The sequence below is a fragment of the Fukomys damarensis genome, unplaced genomic scaffold (genome assembly GCF_012274545.1).
Source record: "Fukomys damarensis isolate Sample0158 unplaced genomic scaffold, DMR_v1.0_HiC HiC_scaffold_12, whole genome shotgun sequence".
In the NCBI taxonomy this organism is placed as follows: domain Eukaryota; kingdom Metazoa; phylum Chordata; class Mammalia; order Rodentia; family Bathyergidae; genus Fukomys; species Fukomys damarensis.
This window is the reverse complement of record NW_022900924.1, coordinates 12,815,534-12,828,895: the sequence shown is the minus strand read 5'-3', so window position 1 is coordinate 12,828,895 and position 13,362 is coordinate 12,815,534. Positions and strand designations below refer to the sequence as shown.

The 13,362-nt window shown below is 51.4% G+C and overlaps 1 long non-coding RNA gene across 1 annotated transcript; it reads left to right on the top strand.

The window, feature by feature from the left end:
- Positions 1-9: 9 nt before the first annotated feature.
- On the top strand, positions 10-10,321 carry LOC117285701. The gene is made up of 5 exons (XR_004516780.1): positions 10-88; positions 6,830-6,968; positions 7,136-7,313; positions 8,048-8,168; positions 9,715-10,321. It is a non-coding gene; the product is annotated as an uncharacterized LOC117285701 (long non-coding RNA).
- Positions 10,322-13,362: the final 3,041 nt, after the last annotated feature.

Below are 13,362 nucleotides of genomic sequence, written 5' to 3'. Positions count from 1 at the left end.
ACCGCGCTCCGTGCAGCCTCGGCTGGGGTTTGAGGGGTCCCAGGCCTGGGAGAGCCCCGGTCACCGGACCGAGGATCGGGGAACGATGGTAGGTGGAAAGCTGGGATCTAAGGGGTGGGGGGCCCGGTCACCAGGACCCCCACCCCCACCCTGCAGGAATCTCGAGCGCTGCCAGGCTGGGCTCTTCTCACCCGTGATGCCCAACCCACTCCACCGCACCCCACCTCCAGGAAGCATGGCTGGGCTTCCAGTTCCCCCACCGCTGTGTGATCTGAAGCCAAGTCCTGGGCCTCTCTGAGCCCGCAGGGCCCTAGTCTGGGAAACGCCAACCGCGCCCGTGGATGATACACTTGCTTCTCAGGGCTGTTGGGGGATGAAACAACCCGCGACCCACGGACTAGGGGATGCAGCTGAGGCATTTAAAAGTGCAAAATTAAAGGGTGTGAGCCCCAGATTTCTATAATGAAGATAAATGTGCAAGGCCTTAGGTTCCATCACTAACTTGGGGGGCCGGGGGTCTCGCTAAGACCCTAAACTGCCAGGGATGGGCCCGAACTTGTGTTCCCCTGCCTCAGCCCCCCAGATTGCTGAGCTTACAGAGTGTGCCATATGCCCTGTGAGAATACAGTATTTTTAAGAATTGAAAATTAAGGCCAAAAATATCCATAGTGAATTAATTGTGAAAAATAAATGAAGACAAGACAGATTAGGATGATTGTGTTTAAGGTGGGACCTGGTCTTCCTTTAAAATGTTGATGTTTCTGTTCATTGTGGATGTTCTTGAGTTTGAAAAGCCTGCCTGAATACCACTTCCCATGGTCACTGAAGGGGTTTTAGTGTCCCTTTTACTTCTTTAGCAGAGGTGGGACCTTGCCCTGTTCCCAGCCTGCGTAGCAGTCACAGGAAAACCTCTCTCTCAGGTGCTGGCCTCAGTTTACAAAATGGGGTGAGAACAGCTGTTTACAGAGTTGTTTCCAGAATGAGCGGGCAGCTAATTAAACGTGTGCATCCTGGATTCTGGGCAAGTTCAAGGTCCTCCTTTGCCACTTGGTTGTGGGAGGAGGGAGGACCTACTCTGTTTCCTGTTTGGATGCTGTAGACCCTGATAGTATTCAGTGCTCAGAAGCTGCTGAGAATTGAACTACATTATGCTCCCAAAACACCCAGCCCATGCTTGATGTATAGCAAGGGTCAACCTGCATTGCTATACTGTTATTATCTGCAGGAATATTGACCATCCTTGGCATAGCATGGGCCCTCTGAAAGTTGAGATAGCATCGGTTATTTGGCATCATTTTAATGAGGGACCCGGCACATAGTAGGTGCTCAGTTAACTGTAAGAGACTACTCGTGACTCATCCCATGCTCGTAAATCATCAACACATAGTAGGTCTGTAAAAATATTCATAGAATGGAACAGTTAAGTACTGCAAGATAGTGCCTTCTAGTTTTCGTTTCTGGAATGGCTGGGGACTTTTGTCCTTTGAAGGTTCTGACATCCTTTTCCACCTCCCAGTAATAATCCCAGTGCTGTTGAGCAGGCAGCTTCAGAGATAAAGTGTGAGAAGGAGAACTGGACCCTACTCCTTGTATGGCACCTGCACCCACATCCTGACATGTCCATGGGCTGGCCCAGTAATCGTCCTACCCTACATGGACCCCCACTGGCACCAGGGTCAGGGGCCGCAGGCCCAGTGGAACCACCCCCGGGTCTGGCCCCACCTCAGCCCTGGATTTTCAGCACCACATGGCCAGTGCTTGCTGTTGATGTTTGGCAGACTCACAGGGTGGACCTGAGCCTTCTGCATGCTGGTCTGAGTCCCTGCACTGTCTGCACATTCCTCAGTGTCATTGGAGGGACGTGTTGGGGGGGGCCTCTGAAGCCCTTGCATTTAGGGTGATTCAGGAAGATGGCCTCAACTCAAGATCCTTAATTTAAGCTGGGCAAAGTGGCACAAATCCACAAAGTATAATCCTTGCACTCCAGGAGGCTGAGGCAGGAGGATCACATAAGGAAGGGCCAATGGGCAGATGGGTCCCAGCTTTGCCCTCTTGCTGTGCTGGAAATGGCAATTTCAGGATGACTTCCTGAAGGGAGAAGTAGCTGGATCACACAGGTTCAAAGCTAGCCCCTCATTCTCTCACTGTTGAAGAACAGCCCATGATCCTCAAATAAGTGACTCTCAGTACAACGGGAATGTTGACAGCCTGAACACATCTGGGCTGGGCCCAGCACCTGGAGGTCTATTCCCATGTACCAGGGTCCCCTTGACCCACAGGGCTGTGGGAGAGACAGAAAATCAGCATGATCCAGTGAGTGTCAGCTCTGCCCCTGAGCAGGGGGCTGGGATTCTTGCTCCTACCACCACCACCCAGAGCCTGGGGCACACAGGATGGAGCTGTGTGCACCCTTCTTTGGAGCCAGACAAGGTCCCCCACCAAGCACACATACTCTGTCTCTCTCTTCAGCCCTGGGGATTGGACCTCTGGTCTTTGCACTGGACTACATCCCTACCCCCGACCCTTTTTGAGACAGGTTCACTGGGCTAAGTTGCCCAGGCTAAACTGAAACTCCTGATCCTCCTGCCTCAGCTTCCCAGAGTCCTAGGATTATGGGCATACACCACCACCACAGCTGGATGCAGGTTTCCTTTCTGAACAGTTGGAAGTTTGGACTTGTTTCAATGTCTCCCAGGACGAACGTTCCTGTGTCACCTGGAGAGGCTGTCCCCATGTGTGCTCCTGTGTTTAGTATGTGCTACCTGGGTCATCTTGCAAACTTGCATTCTCAGCACTCTGGGGAGGCTGAGGCAGGAAGGTTACAGCCTCAAACCTGGGCAATTTAGCAAGACCTTGTTTCAGAATTTTAAAAAGGGCTGGGGACGTAGCTCTATGTGAAGGCCCTGGCTTCAATTCTCAGTCCCATCAAAAGTAAACAGTCACCTCTACAAAGATCCCTTCTACAAATCAGACTTCAAATCAGAGGTTGCAGGACTTGAGGGGCTGCCTTTCAGGGGGTGGATTCTCGCTCCCCCAGGCTGGCTTCTGGCACTCTGGGATATGACAGACCCGCAGAGCTCCAACTGAGTTCCCCTCTGGCTCTCCAACCCTGCAGGTCTTCCTCAGAGAGCAGCCCACAACCAGCCTCCCCGCCCAGTTTGCAGCAGTGTCCCTGACAGTGTCTGATACTGTCTCAGAGCGCTTCTGTCTGTGTTTCTGCTCTGTGCTCCGGCCCCCTAATGAGACGCACAGAGTGACTGATGTTAAACCCATGAAGCCCATGAGGCCGCCAGAAAGTCCCGGCTCACTTTCTCCACAGATTAGTCAGCTATTTGGGACCATCGGGGGCCACGTGGTAACCCCCGCCGTGCCCTTTCCCCACCCTGCCGTAGCCGCTCTCTGTCCTGGGTTTGGTTCTGGGAGCCTAGGCAGGTGGACGACTCCAAGCCTGCTGTTCAGATCCAAGCCCACCTCACCCTAACGCACACCTTCTGGGGAGAGCTGCTGCCAGGACTTCCCTTGAGCTTCTTGTGCTTCTGGGTGGCCGGCAAGTTCCCAGCGCATTCCCAGAGAACTCTGCTGTTCCCTGTGGGTATCTCCCAAGCCCGGGGGATTTTCTCACACCTCAAGAACTGCAGGGCCATGAGAACATTAGCAGAATTAGAAAGATCTGCTTCGCCTTCAAGCAAAAAAACAATTTCAGTGGTCTTGGGACAGATCAAGTTCACCAACAAGTATCTGAGGCAACAGATCCCGGTGGGCAGGCCCACCTGCCTTGGATTGCACATCTGAGCTAGGACTGTCTTGTCCTTGAGATAGCACCAAGTTGGTGGGGAGGGGCTGGAGGAGTGGGTGGGGTCCCCTACTGCCCACCCCCGCCCCACTTTTTTTTTGTTTTTTGAGACAGCATCTCACTATGTAGTTGAGACTGACCTGGAACTCACTATGGAGCCCAGGCTGGTCTCGAACTCACAGTGATCCTCCTGCCTCAGCCTCCTGAGTGCTGGGATTACAGGCGTGCATCACCACACCCTGCAACGTCCCCTTTTTCATCTAACTCAGAGATGGCGATGAAGAGATTATTAGAGCCAAGTGTTCAAGGTCTCGAGAAGAAAGATTCAGCACCCACCCAAAGTCCCATTAAGTCTGTGGCTCCTCAGGAAGAGGTGGGAGAACCATTGGGAATGAGCTCCAGAGAGGCAAGCAGCAAGCAGGCTGGAAGTGACCGCTATGTGTTCATCGCTTTCGTTAAGTGTCTGTAATGCGCCCCGTGCAGCGCTGGGGCAGGATGAGCACACGTGCCGGGAACCACCCTGGGCCGTCCTCCCGCGGGGAGAGGGAGTTAAAAGCCCTCGGAAACCACAAGCAGAAACCTCATCGGCCCGGCGTGGTGCCCGAATTCCCAGTGGCAGCTGCACCTCCTGCACCTGAGGGAATGGGGCAGCTTCTTACCTGGGAGGAACAAGGCGATCCCCGGTTTGCAGGCAGCACCCACTGAGCAGCTCGTTTTACCCACTTTCGGCCCTAGGTACAGCATTTTGGGGCTCGGGGGCCTCCGCTTTGTATGGTGGGCAGACTTGGCCCTGGGCTGCTGCGTCACTGCTGGGCCGGTCCCGAAGAGCCCGGTATCGGTGGCGTCGGTGCCAATGCAGACGAGTCCCTGCCACTAAGCGGCTCCCGGACCCAGGGGAGGAAGCAAGATGCCAGCAAGCAAGTAGATCTCAGAAGCCAGAGAGCAATTCAAGAGCGGATAGCAGATCCAGCCGCCAAGTGCCTAAGACCGTTTAAGATGGGGTGGCTCGTGGATCCCTTCGAGAAATTACAGCGCGGCTGTGGGACCTGTCTTTTGCAAAACTTTACTTACTTCTGTAGGTGAACACGCACGCTTTTCGTGCGATTCCGGGGCACACACGGATCCCGAAGCTCATCCTAGGGTCCTAGTTATGGGCCCTTCTTTGGAGGTTCTCAGCAATGCTGAGGGGCCAGGGAAGCGCTGTCTTCGCTGAGATGCCCTGAAATGGAGACCGAGGGACACACACAGCTTGTCCCTGGCCACACAGGCAGTGAGTCTCAAGCTAGGCCAGGACCTCCGATTGATTGCACAAGGCCAGGGAGCCGTTTCACACAATTCCGTGCTGCGTTCCGTGGGTACCATAGTTCACAACTTACCTGCTTGCCGGCAGGCTGGCTCCCCCTGAGCCTGACTCCTTCCCATAACCGTTTCTTTAGGGCTTGTTCATAGTCATCTATGCGAAAAGGGCCAAGCACAGTGCTCGGGCTAAGGAGCTAATACCATAAAGCAGTTGCTGCTGATGACCTTGATGCCTAGGCTTCCAAATGGAAGCATATTTCCCATCCATCCATCCAATAAATCCACGGGCGGAGCCTTGTAAATTTCAGTCTCCCTTTCCATTCCCCTTGAGGAACATCCAAACTTTTACAGGGCTCTCCACCGCCTAGCAAACTGTCCTTGTCTTTCTCTTTCTCCTATCTCTGGCCACTGTGTTTCTTGTTCATTATACTCCAGCAACCCTGACTTTTTTCCTCCATGCCTCACTCTTGCCAAGCTTCCCCCACCCCCGGGCCTTTGCACTTGCTGCTCCTGCTGCCTTGGAACGCTCTCCCCCTGCACCTCCCCACGGCTGGCTCTGTCTCATCCTTGAGCTCTCAGCTTGAATGTCATTTCTCAGAGAGCTCTTCTTTAACTATCTAAGAATATCCCTCCACTATTCTCCAGCCATCTGTTTCTTTTTAGCACTTACAACAATCTGTAACTGTTTTATGTCTTTATTTGCTTATGTATTTATTATCTAGCCCTCCCTTGACCATATAGAGATCCACAAAGGTAGAAAGCACGTTGTCTTCTTCACCATTAGATCCCCAGACCCCAGCACATGTAGGGGCTCAATAATCGCAGGATGAATGACTGAAACAAATGTTTGAGGCTGCAGTATTCCTCAGCCGCCACTTTGCCCTACTTAGTGCAGTAATCCAATGGACGTTTGGCTCCAGACCCTGGTGCTGCCCGATCTCAAGCCGGTAAGAATGGGGCTGTCCAAGATGATGGCCTCTGGGGCCATCTAAGAAGCCAAATTGAAAAGACAAAGGTCCACCAACTGCAGCTTTGGGGAACAAGAGCCAGTGCAGCGTAAGGGAGAGTTGCTGCGCCTCATTTAGCCAAGAGGCAGTGACGATGGCTTCCTAGAAAACCTGCTGTCACCCCACCCATCATCAAGGCCAGCTGCCCTCTGGGCACTTTGATGACAGTGGTCTGAAGCTCAGGAAATGGGCTGCACGGAGTATTGGGGGCTTCCAGGAGTTGCCCTGCTTTCTCAGGAAAATGCTGCTGGCTGGGACTGCAGCTTAATTAAACTCAGTTGGCTGCAGACCTTTAAGGTCTGTTCCAGGTCTCAGACTGGTGGGGAGGAGACCTGGGGGCGGGCAGCGCAGCCGTATCTGGCAAGGTAAGGCAGGTGATGTCCCACCTCCTCATATGCCAGGGCAGGAGGCCAAGGGACAGGGACAGAGCATGGAATCCCCCGGCCCAGCTCTGCCGCCGCCCCTCCCTGGGACAATGGAGCAAGACGATGCTCTCGGTGAAGGCGGCATTGGGCTGCCAGGGGGCACGTGAGGGACATACAGACCCACTCCAGCGGATGGCCCTGCAGCAGCGTGACTGTCCCCACTCCAGGCTGGGATCTGTAGGGCAGGCGCTGAGGGTTGGTTCCTGGGGAGGAAGCCCAGGGCCCACAGCACATCTTGGAAATGTAAGCGCTCCCAGAGCAAGCCAGGAACATGGGAGATAAACACACCCATGCCCCTTTCACAGCTCCAGGGAGGACGGTCAGTGGGGCCACAGGGCAGCCCAGACGTGGAATTCCGGACACCTCAGCGAAACGTAAACCTGCAGCAGCGTCTACGACAAGTCTCCAAAGCGTGATTTGTGGAACCGGGAGTGCAGCGCAATGGTAACGCGCAGGCCAGAAAGAAGGGGGGGGGCAGAAGGAAGGAAAAAAGGAAGGAAGGAAGGAAAGGAGGAAAAAAAAGGAAGGAAAGAAAGAAAAGCAATTTCCTCTCCAACCTAATTTTTGATAATAATAACAAAAATCCCACTCCATCCGCCCGCTTTCCACAGAACTGGAAAACCGCCTCTGGTCTTCGGGAAAATCCTCTGCACAGCCATCCCCTGATGGGAACCCCCCACCCCCTGCAACACTATTTACATCTCATTTGCTTTGCGTCCGCCACCTTGGGAAAAAGGTTCTGTGATGCCTGCTTCCAAGATGGGGAAATCGAGGCACGCATGCACAGAGGTAACTCTCACTTGCCCAAGATCACCCAGCTCATAAGGGTCTGGAAGTGGGAGTTGAAATGGTTGACTTTGTATGCTGGATACTGTTTACTGGCAATCTGCCATTATTGATCATTGCCACTGTTTGGACACGATGCACGTTAGAACAAAAAGTAAACAGAAATGCAACCTTTTCACCACAGCAAATGCGATTATTTTGCATTGCAAACGTACATGACTTTTTTTTTTTAAGCAATCACTTGCCCTCAAAAGGCTTACTGTTCCTCCTTTCCTTTCACTTTTGTTTTTTTTTTTTTATGTTTTTGTGGTACTGATAACAGAACCCAGGGCAAGTGCTCTGCCACTAAGCTACATCCTCAGCCCTTTGCATCTTGTTTTTTTGAGATGGGGCCTCCCTAAGTCGCTCAGTCTGCCGATCCCGGTCCCTCAGCCTCCAGCTGGGCTCACAAGTGTGCACCATGGCGCCTGGCTTTTCCTTTCACTTTGAAGACGGCATCTCACACGGATGCATGTGTTTGTCTCATTCCCCCAACGGGCTGCCACCTCCTCGGAGCCCTGCCTCCTATTCCCTGGAACACGGACCCCTGGGCAGTTCGGTGGGCCCGTAGTCTCCCTTCCAGAGCTACACTTTGCAACGCTTGAGATAAAGCACACTGGATTAACACATATTAAAATATTAACAACCACATTTGAGAAACAGTAACTAGCGAGTTTTGTTTTTTTCTCTCCTCCCAGTAAGTTGCAAGACGCGAAGTGTCTGTGACTTGCATGGGTGCCTAAGTCACACGTGCCGCTCACACTGGAGCGATTTGTGATCCACATTCCTGGGAGAAGAAGCTCTGCCCTTTGGTTGGAGGTGAGTGAAAACGGCAGAGGTATTTTTCCCCCGCTAATACCATGGGGGGGGGCTGGATCTACTGAGGCACCGGCCAGGAGTCGAGGGACTCAGGATGGAGACTCTTGCTCAGGCCTCCAGGGTGAAAGGGAACGACCCAGTTGCTGTCTTGGCTGGTTCTGCGGTTGGGTGAGTTTTTCCATATCGCCGGGGAGAAGAGGGCACACGTTATATTCCCGGTGCTGGCCATGGAAACCGAGCCATAAATAAAAGCTGGAGGACACAGCAGTCAAGGGCAACAGTCAGCGGGCTACGATGTCCTCAGGTGGGTCGGTCTGAGCACTGTCCCTGGGCAGAGGGCCGAATCTGAAACTGGCCTTTCGAGTGGCTGATTCTGGTCTCCACTCGGGACTCTGGTCCTCCAGAGCTGAGGAAGCATCTCTTTCCCCCCAGCCTGCACCCCAGCCTCTCCAGGGAGCTTCGGGGTGCACCCTTCACCCGAGGTTTGGAGGCTTTTCTGTTCTTTCTTTCTCCTTTTTTTTTTTTTTTTTTTTTTGTCTTGTTTTTATTTTGTTTGGCTTTTTTGAGACAGGGTCTCATTATGTAGTTGAGAACTGACCTGGAACTCACTATGTAACCCAGGCTGGTCTTGAACACACAGCGATCCTCCTGCCTCAGCCTCCCAAGTGCTGGGATTACAGGCATGTGCCACCACGCCCGGCTTTTTTTTTTCTTGGTTTTTTGAGACAACGTCTCACTATGTAGTTGAGTAGTTGAGAATGACCTGGAACTCACTATGTAGCCCAGGCTGGTCTTGAACTCACAGTGATCCTCCTGCCTCAGCCTCCCGAGTGCTAGGATTACAGGAGCGCGCTACCATGCCTGGCTTTCTTTCTCCTTTTTTTTTCCCTCTCATTGAGTTTATTGGTACATTTTAGGTATACAGTACAGTTACATTCATCATTGGGATCTTGTACCTTTACATGACAGGTCTTGGTTCTCATTTTTTTCCCCATACCCCTGTCTTCCCTTCACCCCTTCCTCCCTTCCCTATTTACAAATACTTTATTTCCATTTTCTCATGTTCTTTTCTTTTCCCTTATTTCCTTTCCCCTGCCCTTCCCACTTCCTGCACCTTTAGCCCTTTTCTTCCTATTTCACATTGTCAATTATCCCATTAGGATCTTGTGTACTATTATAGTTTTTCACACCAGAGAAGCTATTTGGTATTTACACATGTGTGACTTATTCATTTCACTTAGGGGTGTATCCTCAATATGTATCCATTTTCCTACGAATGACTCTGATTTCTCATTCTTTGTGGCTGAGTAGTATTCCATTTTATAGAAAAACCACATCTTCTTTATCCAGTCTTCAGCTGAAGGGCAAATGGGCCGTTTCCAAGTTCTAGCTGTTACAAACTGTGCCGCTATAAACATGGGTACACATACATCACTGTGATACGATTCTTTTAATTCTTTTGGAAAGATACCCAGCAGGGGGATGGCTGGGTCAAACAGAACCTCTAATCCAAGTTCTTTCTCCTTTTCAAAATCATCTGCGGAAGCCAAGTCTCCGAGTGAATCTTTGGGCGAGCAAATTCCAAGCGCATGAGCCACGCGGTCTCTCAGGGCAGGCCTGGGCCGGGAAACACCGGCGATGCCAACTGCAGCTGATGCAGCGCTGGCTGGAGGGGCTCTGCCTGAACTTTCTCCTCGCTCCCTCCGCCGTGACTGAGGGAACCGGGCCACTCTTCCCTGGGTCTTCCCCTTCCTTCCCCACGCGCGCTCTGGGAAACACTCGGCCGACTCTCTAGACTCTCCCAGGGTCTCTGGGTTCACATCGCTTGGCAGCGTCCAGGAGACCCGGCCTGAGAAGCCGGAATGGCTGGCACAGGGAGGCAGTGACCGACCTGCCCGGCTCGGCTTGGCCTCCACCTCCCGCATCTTAGCACGGAGCCCGGATGCAGAGGAAAGACAGCCCGGCGCTGGGGTTGGAGAAAGAGATCCGTGTAGTTCAGGGGAGCTCACAATATCTGTCCCTCCCTTCCACAGTGGTCTCTGACCATGTTGAGTTTAATGTGTAACGCTGGGGAAAGAGAAGTTTTAATACCTAGTCTGGCTTGTAAAGGCTCATGAAATGAGTTGAATTAAATCCTTTTAAAAAAGAAGTTAGAAGTCAACTGTTATTTTATTTTATTTGTTTATTTTTAGGTTTGTTTCTGTTAAGAGTCCTGCCTGGGCCTGCAGAACATGACTTTCCTAGTCCCATGAAAGAGCATCTTCGGCCCTCCATAAACAGTTGTGGTTGTTTGTGGGATCTGATTTTGGGCTATTTGAGGGTGAGAACTGTTCTTTCTCAATCCCTCTTCCTCTCTCCTGCCCACAAATATTTGTTGAGCACCTACTATGTCCCGTCATCCTCTCCCCTCCATTCCATTCCTACTCTAACACGTAGCACAAGTGTCTCCTGACAAGTATGAGTGTTAGGTGAGTGAATGAATGAAATGTTAAGCGGTACTTCAGAAAGTCGGCCAGCATTTTAGGCTCTCCTGAAGCGGTAGATGTGGTCAACAACTTAGAGATGCCAGGCAACAGAGAGATGGGTGGGAGCTGGGGCTAGGAATAAGGACCTGCGGTTGCCAGTACCACCCTGTCTACCCTCTTGGTGAGAGACCGGAACAATGGAGTTCTTTGGGCTGTAATCATTCTTTTAAAGATGAGCTATCTTGAGACTTCTTATAGAACTAGAGCTCTACAATTCTCTAGAACCTTGGACCCCACATTGGTTGCGGGGGGACCCAATCCCACAAAAGTCACGCTATCCCCTACAAAGACACACGAAGGCCACCAGATCCAGCTCATTTACTATTGGGCTGGCTCTTCCTGTTCTGACTCAGAATTGGCATGTCTTTTTTTGTTGTTGTTGTTCAAGGATCTAGAGTGGCTTCCAAGGGCCCGTCACACCCAGCATACCTCTCTTTTCATAGCTTTCAAAAAAAACACAGGACCCACAAATCAACTTTTTCTCCCAGTTCTGTGGGTTAGGGTCCAACCTTCCAATAAAGCTGCCATCTCGGAGGGCTTCTTGTTTCATTTCTGACATGGACAGCTTAGGGATGTCATGCATTTCTAATTTAAGTTGGTTTTGATCATATGGGTCATCCAAAAGTAAGAGAGAGAAAGAGAGAACAAACCAACAAAATCATCCATACTTTCACTTTTACAGAAAAACGCTGTGACCATTTTGGTTTACTTCCTTCTCATTTTTTTTCCTTTTGAATCAGAGTAGGACTTTCACAGAAGAACTATATTAATTCCATTATCTGCTGCTTACACTTAGTTGGATGTAGAGGTCATATTTAATCTTTACCGCAATCTTCGCGGTATAAGGAACATCCTGTAACTAAATCTTTTTATTCGTCTTTAATTATTTCCTTGGGCTAAAATTCCTATCAGAGAAATCACTGGGATTAAAGGCTTTTTTGATGATGGGGGCGTAGGGAAGAGGGACAAAGCCAGCTTGAAATTCAAATCCTTCTTGGAATTGGGAGAAAACAGACTGAGGCAGTGCTATCTTTCTTTCTCCCTTATTTACTCTCTCCCTGGGGACCAAACCCAAGGCCTCGAGCGCGCTAGGCAAGAGCCTTGCCACAGCCCAAATCCAATCTCTGTGATCTCCTTGAGGAAGTGGCCACTGTAAGCAGCAGCCTTAGCACCCTCGCGTCCCTGCCCACGGACAGTCCTACCCGACGGACGCCACCTCTCTCAGATTTCTAGAAGGTTCTCCCAAGGCCATAAATATGCCGGTGTTTGGGAGCAAGCAGCTGCTGTGTCTTGAGCAGGTGGCAGAAGCTGTCATGCGGGGGGTGCGGCTTCTGGAACCAGCCTCCCGGGGTGACGAACTCTGGACTCGGACAGACACGTGTGATTGACTGTGGCATTAAGAAAATATGTATGACACAGTGTTTTTCAGCTTTTTCCAGAGATATTTATATCACACAAATGGCATCGTGGTTCTCCCCGCTTTCTCAGCCACTAAGAATGAATAAATCAATTGTTCTAATCAGGCTAATGGACAGCACGGAGGCTAGAAAGAGAGTGGGCGGGGCCCCAGGTCTCTTCCTACTTCCGGGCCTCCTGGCGAGGGCGCGGTGACGTCCCACCTCTAAAGATTTCTCCGGGTTAAGATCCTACTAAGCATTCGGAGTCCCTTGGAAGAAAGTAGCTGTGGAAATTTTTAATCTTTTTCCTTCCAGCCCCTTGGAATTGAGAGTACACACAGAGCAGTCACGGCCGCGAACTCGTTTCTAAGGTGTTTGTCTCACACAATCCCACAGACCTGACCTTCCAAGCAACTCGAAATTGTGAGGGGAAATATAGTTTGTTGTGGTGGTTGTTATTACATAAAAATTAATGGTTTGGCAAACGCGGGGATCATCATGTCATGCTGAGGTCATGTTTACAGCAAGCAAATATATTTCAAGCTTCCTAAGCTTTCCGTAGCGTTGCGGGCCGATTGGACAGGATTGGCCAGGCTCCTCCCGGCTCCGAGGAGGAACATTAGTGAGCTGCGACCCTGGGACAGGACCCCATTGGTCCCCGATTCCCCATGGACAACCAAGTGGGTTTTTCAGTTCCTGACTTATTCATAGCTACCACCACTCCGGCAATGAAAAAAAATCAAGAAAAGGAACATTCACAAGGACGACAGCCCAAACTTGGATCTCATTCATCGTCCGTATGTATATCCATTCACCAAATATTTATGGCGCGCTACGCAGAGTGGTGGGAACACGCAGCGGCCGGCACAGAGGCAGGACGGTGGCAGGGATGCAGACAAGGGAAGCAGAGAGATGTTAATCAGGACCTGCACCAGAAGTGTAAAGCTCAGACCTAATGTCGTCTATGCACGGACATCTAGGGGACCCAGTCGCATGTTAGAGGGGACCTGATCTAGCCTTGGGGGGAGCGGGAGCAGAGGCCAGGAGAACGAGGGGAGGCCTGAGATACTGCGTCTCCAGAGGTCCTTGTTGAGACAGAGTGACCTGTTTGAGGACATGGGCGGCTGGAGCAGTAAGGACAAGGCAGAGGGAATCACAGGATGGAGCTAGGCACACCCGCTGAGATGGCAGTACACACAGACGCGCGCGCACACGCAGAGAATAACAAGGGTTGCTTGGCAAGGACATGGAAAAATCAGAACTGCTGCTGGT